At 36.3% G+C, this 14197-nt stretch overlaps 2 long non-coding RNA genes across 2 annotated transcripts in view; one reads left to right on the forward strand and one right to left on the reverse strand.

Moving 5' to 3' along the window:
- Positions 1 to 3185, forward strand: part of LOC116651428 (uncharacterized) — a 55316-nt gene extending 52131 nt beyond the window's left edge. The window contains exons 3-4 of the long non-coding RNA XR_004304431.2: positions 1014 to 2436; positions 2503 to 3185. This is a non-coding gene — a long non-coding RNA (uncharacterized lncRNA). The remainder of the gene's footprint in view (positions 1 to 1013; positions 2437 to 2502) is intronic.
- A 2443-nt stretch (positions 3186 to 5628) lies between these two features.
- The window catches only part of LOC116651404 (uncharacterized), a 67447-nt gene continuing 58878 nt past the window's right edge, over positions 5629 to 14197 (reverse strand). The window contains exon 4 of the long non-coding RNA XR_004304406.2: positions 5629 to 5770. This is a non-coding gene — a long non-coding RNA (uncharacterized lncRNA). The remainder of the gene's footprint in view (positions 5771 to 14197) is intronic.

A 14197-nucleotide genomic window follows, 5' to 3' on the forward strand; every position in this document is an offset into this window, starting at 1 on the left:
TTACACAGATGGGTTGTGAAACTACTGTCTTGCACAGCAATCTGTTATAACTGTTGGAAAACTAGTATAACAAATGTCTTATACAATGAAGGAAATTATACCGATTGGAACATATGTAATACTGTATAACAAACATTTTTTACAATGAGGGATTTTATAACTGTCAGTAATCAAGTATAACAGGCAACTTATAAAATACATATTTCTAGTGTTAGACTGTCATACCAATCCACATGCATGTCAGCCATAAATTTTCTGATTGCTATAAACAGCCCCTGTTGTAGCTCAGTTTACAACCATGAGTTTTTATATTATAAAATAGCAATTGTATGTCTCCAAAACTTCCCCAGGCTTCAGAAGGGGTTAGCCTTAGTGAGTTTTTTTTTCTTACATGTGAACAACGTTTTTTCAACGTGAATCACCATTTTATATTGTTAGTTTCAAGTAAGACCTTACAAATATTCATAATAATAATTTTAAAAAATGTTGTAATTCTAAAATGATTCTGACTAATTTTGCCTTTTGAAGAACTATCGTCCTATATAGACTTCACCCTCCCATTTGGGAATATACAGCTCGAGGGACGAAACTCCCTCAAGCAACGAAGTTTTAAGTACAAATATCAATAAAGAAAATGGGCCATTACTCGGCTGTATTATTGGGTATCCTTACAGGACACATGGCTAAAAATTGTACTGACCAGGCTTACCCACTGGCCAAAGGACATCAAGATCGTCCTTGTAGTTTCACAGATATAGCTATTTTATATACAATTTGTGTTTTCAGGCAATCCTCATTGTGGCCCGCGACTAAAAATTTACCAAGTCCAGGATTCTTAGATGACCCCATAATGTTTTAATGCAATTCGATACAGTTGGCCTCCACGATCCTAACGCACCATGTCCTTTAAATATACGCAAGGATATGGCCGAGTTGTGGCTATTTCTTTCCTCAAAATACCCTTTTAATTTTCTTATGACATATTTGATTCAAATGTGCTTTTATCTTTTCAGTTTGAAGGATTCAAGGACTCTAATCGATTCGAAGGACTTTTACGAATCTAACAAGGCTATTCCTTCCAGGATAGGACGTATTTTAAGCTAAATATAGCTATATTAATTTAAAATCATTAACAGCGTATTTGGGTTTCTGCGCTCTCAGTCCCATTTAAGTATGTACATATGTATATATATATATATATATATGTATATTTACATATGCATGCAACGATAATGCGCTCTCTAGTGCCGAGTACATGGCCAACAGTGCAAACTCAGCATAATTTGGCTAGCTACGGTCAATAACTCGCTTGTGGCTGATCATGCAAAGCTCATGGAAATGTTTGCGTCAATATATAATTCTTGTTTGTCGTTCATGTGCGCACATATATATGTCTATGTACTTACAATTGTGGACTGACTGACGGATTGACTAACTGACGCCCAGCCCCAGACGTATTGTACTGTACGTTTTCGAAAGGAATTGTTAACGAACTCCATTCGCAATTTTGGGTAATTCGAGAAAAGATACTTTTTCTGCACGACTGTTGCAGCGAAATTCTAAGTTTTGTTTCATTATCGACGATATAGCAAAATAATTCCAAAATGAATTCCACTCACAACTATGGAATATTGGCGAAAATAGTTATGTGAAACATTTTATTTTATCATTCGCTTTAGTCAATCGAATTAATTATGTGAGACGTGTTGCGCGTTTTTTGAACATATTTTACAACGGGAATCAAATGAACGGAAAGCTTTAAGAGCTTTAAGCATTAAGTACGTCGCTTAGCCCGGAAAAGGCCGGGTAATACATGCTACAGATATATGTTGTTATTTATTGAACGAAGTGTTGCGAAAATGAATGTCAAGGCATAACATGACGACAACTTGAAAGCGAGCTTACGGAGTACGATAACAGAACTTGATTATGTTTTGCTCTAGAACAATTCCAGGTTTCCAATAGCTCTTTCAGTTTGGATGCGAAACCTGCGAAGTTCAGACTCCATAATAATTAAATGTGTTACACATGCTTGTACTTTCTTGTTTTAAGCAGAAAACCAAATAAACTTGAGAGAAAAAAATAAATAAATATACAAATTTAAATATTGTGTAAATTTAAATCGTGCTAATTGCGTAAATTTAAAGCTTACTATGGATAATGCCGCTGAGCGATTCAGCAAATTTGAACAGAAAATGTTGGCTGGACTTAATAAAAATACAAACGATATAGAAAACCTCTACCGAATCATAATATGTGCCACTCTAATCGTTCTTGTTATTATCACAATACTATTTTTTATTAATCTGGAGCCAGTTAGGATTTGGCTGCACGCGCATCGAATTTGTGCATGCTGTTTTCCCAGCAGAGCCCGCGATGGAAAGAGAGAATATGACAAGCAATATATTGCTGAGATTGACGCAAATTTGGAAAAAGGTAAAGTAAATTTTAAGTTTTCTCATCGCAAAGTCGATGACAATCTGAAGAGTATTTCAAACACAGGAAATCCTTATCCAGTGGACCCAGGTATATATGCTGTCGCCAAGACGACGCCCTCACTTATAGCAACAAGCAAATGATTATCATCAAATGTACGAATGTGGCCACATTGACTATGGGGGCCTGAATTAACGACATAAATATGTTACGTCTTAGGAGATAATATTTTAAGATTTATGAATATACGATACGCATACGATAGAATACGCATTTTTGGGATAGTTCATTGCCTAATTTTCATTTAGTTATATTTTTATTTCCGGCAATATAAATATATATAAATATCTGTATAGAAGGAAGCTTAATATTGTTTCTTGATATTACTTCCTTGTATACCTATTCATCAACTTAAACAACAAACTAAACTGGCCTTAAAATTACTAAACAAGCACATTTAATCAATAACATTTTAAGCTGTTTGCTTCATGATGTGGTTTGTTAAAGCAAACCCCAAAATATATGTACATGAATATGGCAATATTCGCATGTAGCATGAAAAATATGTAAAATATTTAAACTCACACCTTTTCAAAGTTTTTAAATGCCTGTCAATATTTACGAATTATCTATATTTACTTAAATCATTCAAATATTGTTTTTGCTACAGTAACTAATGCATTAATTTTTACGTTTTTTGTGCTTTAAACATTAGATTAATATAAATAAATTGCAAAATAGATGCGTACATACAGAGTATATATTTATACACGTATGTATATAAAATGATTAAGGTTTTTACTGTTTATGTCATTGTCATTGACAATTAATAACTATTATGTTTTATTTAAAAACCTAAAATGTATTTTTATCAATTTAAATTAATTGCCAAATGATTAATTATGCTTGTTTGCGCATTTTGCATTATTTCAAATATATATGTTTCAAATATCTATTCTTTTCAATGGTTTTGAAATCTGCATTTGCTTAACAAAATACTTCAGAATTAATTTCTTAGAAGCTCCAGATTAGCTCCAGTTGCAGCTGATAAACGTAATTATAGCGGAAATAAGGAAGGGAAATATGTCATAAAATGGATTAAGAATTCATGAATCTTCAATTCTATATATTAAGTTATTTCATCTTAAAGGGCTAATCTCTAGAAAGTAAAGTAAGAAAATAACATTTCACTTATAATTTCCAAGCGAGCACTGTTATTACTTTATGATATGGTGTTAATTAAAATAATATTAGGCCCCGATATGTAGCTTCAACACAGCTGCTACAGCTTTCAACAGCTCTTGTTGCATCTTGCATCATGTTGCAAGCTGGCAACAGGCGAAAATGTTTTTGCGGCTTATCAGTTCGACCGCAACTGAAAATGTAATCATATCGTTAACTGCTGATTGGAAAAACTTAGCACACACATTAACACAGTAAATGAAAAACCGGAAAACAGACAGATTTGGTTACCGAAGCGTCAAATGAATGTAATTAAACTGAACCACAAAATTTCATAATAAATGCCAGTGAACATATTTCCAATATGGCACAAAAGAGCACGTAGCTCTATGATCAGAAACGAGCAGAAAAAATTAACTTGGCCATAATCGTAAAACTGCCCGGCGCACACTTCACACTTGCGGCTGCGTTTGGGTTTTTGGTTGCGCTTAACAAAATTCTTTTTTGGTTTTTTTGTTTTTTTGCGCCCCCCGTTGTAGCCAGTACCAACTTTATTAAAAATCACTTAAAAATAACCAAAATAGCTGGCAGGGCGACCACGTTGATATTGGGGATGATGATGATGATGATGATAGGGCTGATGATGGCCACGATGATGATGATGATGTTACCGGCTTTCGATGGTGGCTGCGGCATAAATTTTAGCATAATTCAGGCAACAGCTGTTGCCACAAACGATAAAGGCCATGAATGGAATACAGCAGCAGCAGCAGCAACAACAACAACTAGGAATAGCCATAAGCCAGACGTTCAACTCTCGCTGTATATGGGCGCATATAAAGCCGTTTGGAATCTTTATAAACACACAAAAATTTCCAGTATGACTTCATTTTTCAAATTCCTGCGAAATTTAGCCCATAGCCAAGTCTTATGTGTTTGTGTGTACTATGTGCTTCTTTTTTTTTTTGGCTCGGAAAAGTCAGAGCCAAGAGTCGTCGCTGGCAGGTGTTGCATTGAATTAATGGTGCAAATGGCATTTCTATTGCCTGCGAAATTGAGTTGCAATAAATATTTATGCACTAAAGTGAAAAATTGGCACAGCAAAAGACAGCTTTGAGCGTTGGCGACAACGAGAAAAGGGCACAAAAATGAATCAAGTTGGTCACTGGGCACGTGCATGTGTGCGTGTTTGTGTGTGTGTGCTTGTGTGGGTGTGTGTCTTAGTGTGAAATCAAAGTTTGCAAAATGAAAAATAAATATTGCCATTACTCTACTGCAGTCAGCGAGGCGCTGAGGTAGAGTCTGAGCCCAAACCTAAGTCGGAGTCGGTGGAAAAAACTGAGTCTGAGTCGGAGTCGGAGTCGGAGACGGACACGGAGACCGAGACCGAGTCCGAGTCCGAGACCTGAGGCCGATGTGTCTATTAATATTCATATATCGAGGCAAGTCGGTGCCAACAAATCAAATGCAGACGGCGTCTGGCAACACAAACAAAGACCAGGGTTAAGACCAGAAAACAAAGCTGGCAATAAACGAACATTTAATGCACTTTGGCCCAGGTGAAACATCTTGTTGTAGAGCATATCAGGGCTTTTATTTTAAGGAAATTCCAGCTCGACTTAAGTAAACGTTTGCGTAAATTGCATAAGGAATAAGGGAAGTGGGTGTTAGCTATGGTTTAGCTGGGAAAAAAAGTGTAAAAATGCGAGGAGGAAAGACGCGCCAAGCTTATTTTCCATGGATTTTCGTGTACTTTATTTATTTCTAGCGGTTTGCTTGCCAATATTAGTAAAAAAAAATTATTGATAATAAAGCCATAAAAAATGTAAATTAAAGTTTAAACTTGTAAATTGAAAAAATAAAGTGTGTTGAGGCTCACATATGGTATAAAAAAGGCAAAAACATGAAAAAATAAAACTTAAAATAAAACAGCCAGCTAGTTAATTTGGATTAAATATATATTAATAAATAACCAAATATATTAATAATTTAATGAATTGCTAATTAACTTTCATTAGAAACAAAATGAACATTACCTTATTTCCAACTGTTAGACCCTTCGTATTTCAATTAGTTATTTTATATATTGGTCACAATTTGCATAAGTTTTTTTCACTTAACACCTCTCCCAAACAGTCCGTTCGACAGGTAACTAGCGGGAAAAGGAAAATAGTATATAATAATATTGATTAATTAACTAAATAAACCTTTGTTAAGTCATATATCAAAGTACCCTACAAAATGGAACTAATTACTTATTTTCAATTAATTATTTAAACTTGACAATCTTGTATATAGTAAAGTACCATAAAAATGGCATATTCCAATGGTATTCTTATTAATTATAATAATTATTATTATGGCCTTTATAAACTATAAAAAGAGTTAAGTTCTTTTATGGAGGTCACGTATATTTTTTTTTATTTTCATTGAAATGACTTAAATATACATAGTTATTCGAGTCTATTTCTTAATTTAAACATTAACATTAAAGTATATCTTAATTAAATGAAAAATGATTAAAAATAAACGAAAGAATATTTTTCCCCTTATTAAACAGTTTTATACTTTGCCATTCTGCAGCAATTAATACAATTATTATAGGAACAAGGAACAAAGAGTGAATAAAAGTTGGTACATTGTTTATTTAACTCAAATCGAGCTACAGCTTTCGGTTTTTGTACCCTTTTGCAGTGTATTCAATCAAATCCGAGTTCATTGTTTACGCTCGACCATAGTTTGTGCCGTTGGCTTTGCATGTTGGAATTGTGCGGCGGATGGGCTTAGGAGGGACTTTGGGCTGGTCAAGTCGTTACCATTTCGTCTGCCATTACGTTGGAAAAATCTGTCAATTACAAGTAAGAAAAGCGCAAAAGCATGTCTATCACACGGATACTCAGACACTGGCCAAGTATTGTGCACAAACAAGCAGTCGATTGGGCCGTCAAGTGGCACTGAAAACTGACTCTTAGGAGGAGGATGGGGTGGGGACAGGGAGAAGGAGCTGTAAAAGGGTACAATCCGACCGTGGCTGGGATTCTGAAGTTGCCATGCCTGCGCCTGTTTGCCATTTGTTAGACTGGGTCTAGGCGGTTCATGATGTTTGCCACGTTTGAAATTAATTCGTTGGAAATGGCGAGAGTAAGACAAACGGTTGAGCCAGACGGTCAAATTAAGCCGCTATAAATATGGCAAGTGTGGCAAAACGTGAAAGTTACACATCAAAATACAGCTAAGGACATATAAGCACCTGGGCTGTATTAATTAAATACTTAAACTCAATAACTAAATAAACGAAAAACATCGAACCCTAACTCAAGCCCGAGAAATATCAGAACACGAACCGTGCAAGTATTTTTTGTAAATGGCTTGTTTTACAACATAAATAAAATAATTGAACGCTAACTACTGAACTTATCTGATCATATTTCACAGATGCCAATGGAGATCAAAGTGTGTGCCAATTGAATGCAAAACTATGTATGCCCGGCTTTCAAAAGAACGGGCAGAAATACATTGCATTTTTGTAAGCAAATGACAACTCAATTTTTTGAACCAAAGCCTGGCTTTATGTGGATATCGATGTGGAGAGCTGACAATTTTTTGTTTGCCCTGTTTATTATAAATATTCATATACCCTACCAATCAGCATCTGCTGCAAGTTAACAAACTAGAAGCTACCTATCAAGCGATATCGCCTCCTGGCAACAGCGGGCAGCAATAGCTGCGAAAAGGCAGAGAAAGCGGAATCCATAAGGAGTGGGAATTGTAGAAAATGAAAAGCTGAAAAAGACAAACGCACGACAAAATTTTTCACGATTTCTTTTTGTTTCCCTTTTTTTCTTTATTCTTTTTTATTTTTTTGTTTTTTCTTACCAGCATTGTAGGCCAGAAGAACAGCGCGGAGGCCGTCGAGGACGTGGACAGGAGCTTGGCAGGCTCGGTTTGTTTTTTAGCAAAAGCCTGACAAACCTGTCACGTGATTGCTCAACTGAAGCTTAGACGCCGAGCCAGCGCTGCGGCAGGACGAGTCGGTCCAGCTGTTAGGCCGACGTCAGCCAGTAATAATGACACCCCCCACCCCATCAAACATCTCACACCCCAAACACGCCCACAGCCTACAAGTAGCCAGTTGGGCACGGGCCTATTCACTCGACTCTGTCGTCACCGTGGCCATGCGCGGTGTGTGTGTGGGGTGTGGGGTACGGTGCTGTATCCTGGACAGTACCTATGTCATAGTCGTAGCCATGGCGACGATATTTTTCTAGTGGCTGAAGCTTTTTAATTGAATTTTCCGCTATTTACGACGTCGCAGCAGCCATAAAAGGACGAACTATCCCAGCGAATGGCAGACACTGAGCGGCACGGAAATATGGAAATATGGCAGCAGTTGGAGAAAAGCGAGAAAGAGTTGCCAGATACGCGTAGAACGTAAAAGGGAAATTGTGTAAAATTTATTCATAATATATAAGCGCTTCGGTCCGAGCTGCCCCGCAGGCCTGGTCCCTACGTTTTTTAAGTAGTCCCGCTCTATTCTTTAAAACGATTTTTTGTGGTCTTGTGAGCCAAGAAAATCGTGCGAAAAGCTTTAAAAAATATTATATATATACTTTTTTTTTTTCTGCGCCTTTCTTTGTTGGCCGAATAACGCAAATATTTTCCGCATTAATACGCCACTTTTTGTTGCGTAATTATGATTCTAAGAATTATCATCAAAGTGAAGTGTGAATTGCCATTGTCCAGGAAATTACCACTGGTTCTTTATAGTGTAAATAATGTTCTGTCCAGTTGCAAAAGTTGTGGTTGAATGTACTTAAGGGTATTTTTGGCATTGTAAATTATAAATATTATTTTCATTTATTATAATTTGATTCATTATTTAATTGTATATTAATAATATCGATTTTGTTTAAATAAATTATATAAATAATTGATCTATTATCTATTTACTTACTCTTTACCAACTACATATTGGAAAGAGGAAAGTGATAAATAAACGAGCTGTTGTTACAGGGCAACACCTAGTCGAGCAGCATCCACTGGTATTTGATTGCTTGTCCAAATTGTGGTCTATTCGATTGTTTCATATTTTAGACTTCAACAAAACAAGCCATTAGTAAAGTCAATCGAAGTTGACAATTGTCAACTGAAAATATATACAATTGAAAATATATTGTAAAGTACCAGCTGGCCGCAATGTTTTCAAATTGACAAGCTCAAAAGACAAATGCCAGTCCATCAAGTAGATTTGGACTGTATTTGTGCCTCAAGTCATACAATTTAACCCAAATAGAAGGCAACTCCTCGACCGCAATACACAAGTTTCCCATTCTATGCAAAGTACACTGCCAGACAGTTTTCATCTCAAGCAGCAAAGAAAAAATAAAAACAAATAAATATAGAGAACAAAATATTATTCCTGAATATTGTGCAGTTGATTGCATTTAATAGAATCTCACAATACTCTGGGCAAAGTCTGCTGAGTTGCTCTGGGATTATTTTACCAGAGCTTATTTGGTTATATTTTTCAATTTCCGTAGTCTTTGTTTATAAACCACACACACTCACACACACACAGGCACACTCACGCACACATAATAGTCACTTAATAATAATCAAATGCACTCGAGTCGCATACATCTTAATTTTGGCAATCGGCATTCCGCACAGAGCACCTAACACAAAATCCATTTTCCACATGCAGCCTAGTTAAATAGTTTGCTGCTGCTTCATTTGTTTATTTTGCAAATAGAGAAATTAAAACACATATAAATATTTATACTTCATAGAGTATATTATATTTTCTCGGCGCGTTACTATTAAAATAATATACATTGGCTTTAGCTAGCAAGCCAGATAAATCGAATTAATTTTGTATATAACTAATATATACAAATAATGCCTTCAAAATTTAGTTGTAGTTATTTACTCTCGTGCTCAACAAATACATTAACCAACTAATAAATCAATTAAGAGTCCTCCACTAAAGAGGGAAAGTGCTTATTGAAACTGTTTCTCCGCGAAAAATTAGCATTACAAAATTATTTACTATGCTATTAAAATCATTATGGACTATTATTCAAATAACATCAATTAACCTTATGTTTATGAATGAATACAAAACTAAATTAAATTTCAAATATGTTTGGATAAATGAATGCATGAATGAATAATAAATAATGCACCGTAATGCTTAGTTAATATTCTTAAATTGATTTTATACAATTTACAATTTAACAAATTAAAAAACAGACATAAATTGTTAAATAATTAACTTGCAAGCGCATTTATTATTCGGTTCGGTAATACAATTTTTAATATTTGGAATTTTGTATATGTTATTGTAACTAGGACTTTTCTGCTCAGATGCCTTCGATGCTTTCGTCGCCTCTCATCGCATTTGCTTGCACTTTTGTTCAACAGTTCGGGTGGGGGAATGCAGTAGGACGACCACAGCTCCTGGGCAGCAGACTGTACTCGTAGATACAAAAGTACACGTAATTGGGCTAATGGATATTTCGGTACTAACACAATTTTGCTAATAAAGTTCGCAAACACACAGAGAAGCACGGAGCCGGCCTGTCGAGCGGCAAAAGCAAGGGCACCCAGATGGACGGGGCTATTGCAATAGGGATAGGCTCAGCGACAAGGACTAGAAACAAGGACCTGGCAGCGGCAGCTGCAGCAGCAGCAGGTTGTCTGCACTTTTTGTCTAGTCTTCTGCTGCAGCTTTTGGCAACTCTCACAGCAGGCAACAACATTTGCGTATAAGTGCGTCTCTATGTTTTTGTTGACAACTCCTTACTGGTCACACAAACACTAACGCTCACACACACACACGCACACCTACACTGATACAAGGTATACTCTGATTTATATTGCGCTGCCTTGCTCTGAGACCTACAACCTACAGGCCAGTCGAAAAGTTTTCGTACTTAATGTTACTTAAACTGTAGCATGCTCCTCTATTGAATTTAATAATTGCTAACTATGTAACCACATTTATTCGAATTCCCTATATAATACAAACGAAGTGTCTAAAAATGTATCATATAACTGAGCATATGCAAATAAAAGGATGCAGTTGACCCTTACATTAATAGAAATTTAATAAAATAACAATAAGTATTGGCTTAAAAAGATGGAGGATTTTAAATATAACCTATATTTATGCTAATTTAAATATGTTTATATAACTATGATAGTAAGGCTATGTCTAGGTAAATATAAAAAAAAGTCATAAAATAAAAAATAATATGAATTAATTTATTTTAAATTGTGAACGTCATAACACATTACGACTTATAATAATAAATAAAATAACTTACATTAAACATATTTTAATAATGTAATTCATTTAAGTAACAATATATCTGCTATTTTATTTACTAAAAAGATGCCCTTAAATCTTAATAAAAATTATCTTCACGACTGTAAGATTAATTTCTTAGAATATCATTAAAAATTTGTTTATTCTTTAAATTAGTTTTAATATTTTAGTTTATTATTCTATGGCCATAAACTTGAATTTAACCTATTAAGTTCGGTTTTTTTTTATTAATAATCTGCACTTGAACAACACTTTCTAGCAATTATCCATTTGTACTTTATTATGAACCCATTATCTGGAAGCTAACGGTCAAATTGGGAATGTCAAAAAAAGGACCTCATGCTGTTCAATCCGTAGCTTGTGTGGACTCAGCCACATATCTAATTGCAGCTGGTACTTATCTGGCATCTGGCAGGACTTTGAGCTGGGCGTTCACTGTTTTACTAGGAGACTGTGCAGCGTCCTGCCGATATGGCAGCTGCAGTATCATCAGTAGATGGTGCGTGTGGACTATAACCAAAGTTTGTTTAGCAGCTGTCCATACAAGTGTGTGTGTGTGTGTGTGTGTGTGTGAGTGTGGGTGTGTGTCTGTCGGTATATGTTGCCTGGATCTCTCGCACAGCAGTCTATGGAAATTGCCAAAAATTTCAATGCAAAACACACACAAACACAACCAAGGGGAGGCTTTGGCGAGTGGCTGGAGGTTTGAATGCATGTCCTGCACTTCCCTTGACTTGACTCACCACAAACAAAAACCCAACCAAGCAGCTAAACTCTGTTGGCAGCACCCCCCAGCCACGGCACCGCAACTACCCGCAGCTACCGCTCGGAGTCAGTTGCCTTCCTTTTGGCAGTAGTTAAACTCAATTATTATGCAAAGTCAACAATGTCTATTTGTGCCACCAAAAAGGTGCATTGCTTCAATGGCTGTGGCAGGGTAACATGCGACATAGGGAAGTAGAAGGGAGAAGGGAAAGGAAGGTGTGTGTTGATGCTGCCACAGAAAATATGATGCGTTTTGCGACCAAATGCATTTAAATACATTTTGATTTGCAGTTAAAGAGAAAACTTGGAACGTGCACAGACATCGCTTCAGTTACGTGGTGCGGTTATCTGTGCATCCACCCCCTGTGGCCCGTTGTCTACCTATTCTGGACCGAATTCTGTAAACTCTGTACATCAGGCGGTGGGGTAGGGGGAGTGGGGAGTGAAGCGGCCACTGCAAATGACAAATAATTTGTGCAGTTTTATTGAAAATGTTTGACTTTTAGTTGCCCAAAAACTTGGCGCTACTTCGTTTGCCTTGTACATTCGAGTGTCTGTTGTAGTCGCAATTGTTTTTTGTTTTTTTTTTTTCTTCTTTGAGGGGTGGGTCGGGTATTATAATATTTTTGCTGGCTTTGTTATGCTGAAAGGGGATATCTATATATGAAGCAAACTAGCTATGCAATGTGAGATACCCTATACATTTAATACAATTATTTTTGAAGAGAATTTATCAGAGTTAAGCTCCCTGCGTGCCTATATGAATAATAAAGAGAACTTTTGTGAGACCTGCAATCCAGATCCCAAAGTTGAGAACAATTGGCAATGATGACAATTAAAGGTTAAAGGCAGCGAAATATAACCTGATATGAAGAAAAGAGGTAATAAAAATGGACCTGTAAGCTACAAGATTGTAATAGCACATATACATATAAACATATCTTCATTATTTTATAATATTGAAAACAAATAAATTGCAAATGACATGAAATGTTATTTGAAATAAATAAATATGAAAGTCTAGCAGAAACTTAGTGAATAATTAAGAAAAAATGTGGAAAGAAATTAATGTGTAAAGTTGGAGCCACTATTTTAGTCCTATCCAACGTACTTCGAAAGTCCTAAATAATATTTTTGATTCATTTTTAAATATTTTTAGTAAATTTAAGAATTCAGTTTACAATCTCAGCAGCATACGCTAACACAAATTCCTACAGAATAAAAAGGAGCATTTTAAGCAATTTTTCGAGAATTTTACGATTTTTTCTAGTCAGCATTAACATATTCTGTGTTTTAAAATGCACGTCTTTTGTTTTCAAATCATATAATAACATGTTATAGATTTTTTATTGAGACATAAAATCAATTGGAATTCATTTGATTCACTATTTAATAATTATTAAAATAATTTGGTATTGTGATGCCTGTGTTTAGACTATTTTTAAGACACGCAGAGTATCTTTCAGTACATCTGTATATATTGTAATTGTATCTGGACTAAAACGTGCTTATTGTTTCTGTTTTCTAGCTGCTTTCTGTTTGCTGGCTCTGGCTGGCGCACTTTTGCAAACAATAAGTTTTTAAGTAGTTTGACATTTGAACTTGCATCTACTTTTTGGAGAGCAATAAAAAAGCGCAGCTAGCCGGAAATGAGAGACGCAACAAAACAAATAAGCAAGGCCTTCGTCTTCGTTTCCAACATCCCCTTACTCTTCACACTCCTCCAAGTTGGGGGCGTGGGCGCAAAGGAGAAAAACTTTGTCAGCGAAAAATTGCGGCGCAGTTTATTGCAAAAGTTCATTACAGTGCAAATGTTGCTAGATTGTCCCCCGACGAGCGGGTTGCTCGGCAGAGGAGGAGGTAGGGCTGGTTGGGGCGCTAAGAAACTAAGACTGGTGAGTTGGTTTGCGACCTTAAGTCTGCTTTGTCTTTTGCCATTTCGGCGCCACTTGTTTAATTATAAAGTGCGAAAAATGTTTGCATACTTTTCGGCTGACGCTGATGAAGCGCAGGTGATGCAACATCCCGTAAACCTCATGACGGCCCCACCTTCACCCGAAAGTGTCCACTCTGTCGCCAAATGCAATGAAGTGACTTTTTATCTTTTTGTATTTATTTACTCGGTGCAGCGGTTGGGGCAAAGTTCGCAGTTTGTCTGCCAACTAATTTGCATTTTCTCATCAACGCAGCCGCCTGCATAACTAATATGATGGAGCCAGGCCTGTTTGGCCGAGAGGGGGGCCCGGGCTGTCTGCAGAGATTCTCAGAGTTCTCAAAATATTATAAATAGTGCGCTGTGATTTTGCATAGTTCGCGCCAGTGCAAACTTTAGGCATTTAGCGCATACGTCAATCATACGACATGTGGTCCAGGATGGACACAACCCACGTTCACCGCGCCTCGCACCTATGCAGAGCCAGGATAATTTATCATTAACCGCTGCAGCCGGAACAAAACTTTCGTCCTGATAAATGAAGTGTTTTT

This window comes from Drosophila virilis, chromosome 4 (genome assembly GCF_030788295.1).
Source record: "Drosophila virilis strain 15010-1051.87 chromosome 4, Dvir_AGI_RSII-ME, whole genome shotgun sequence".
Lineage (NCBI taxonomy): Eukaryota > Metazoa > Arthropoda > Insecta > Diptera > Drosophilidae > Drosophila > Drosophila virilis.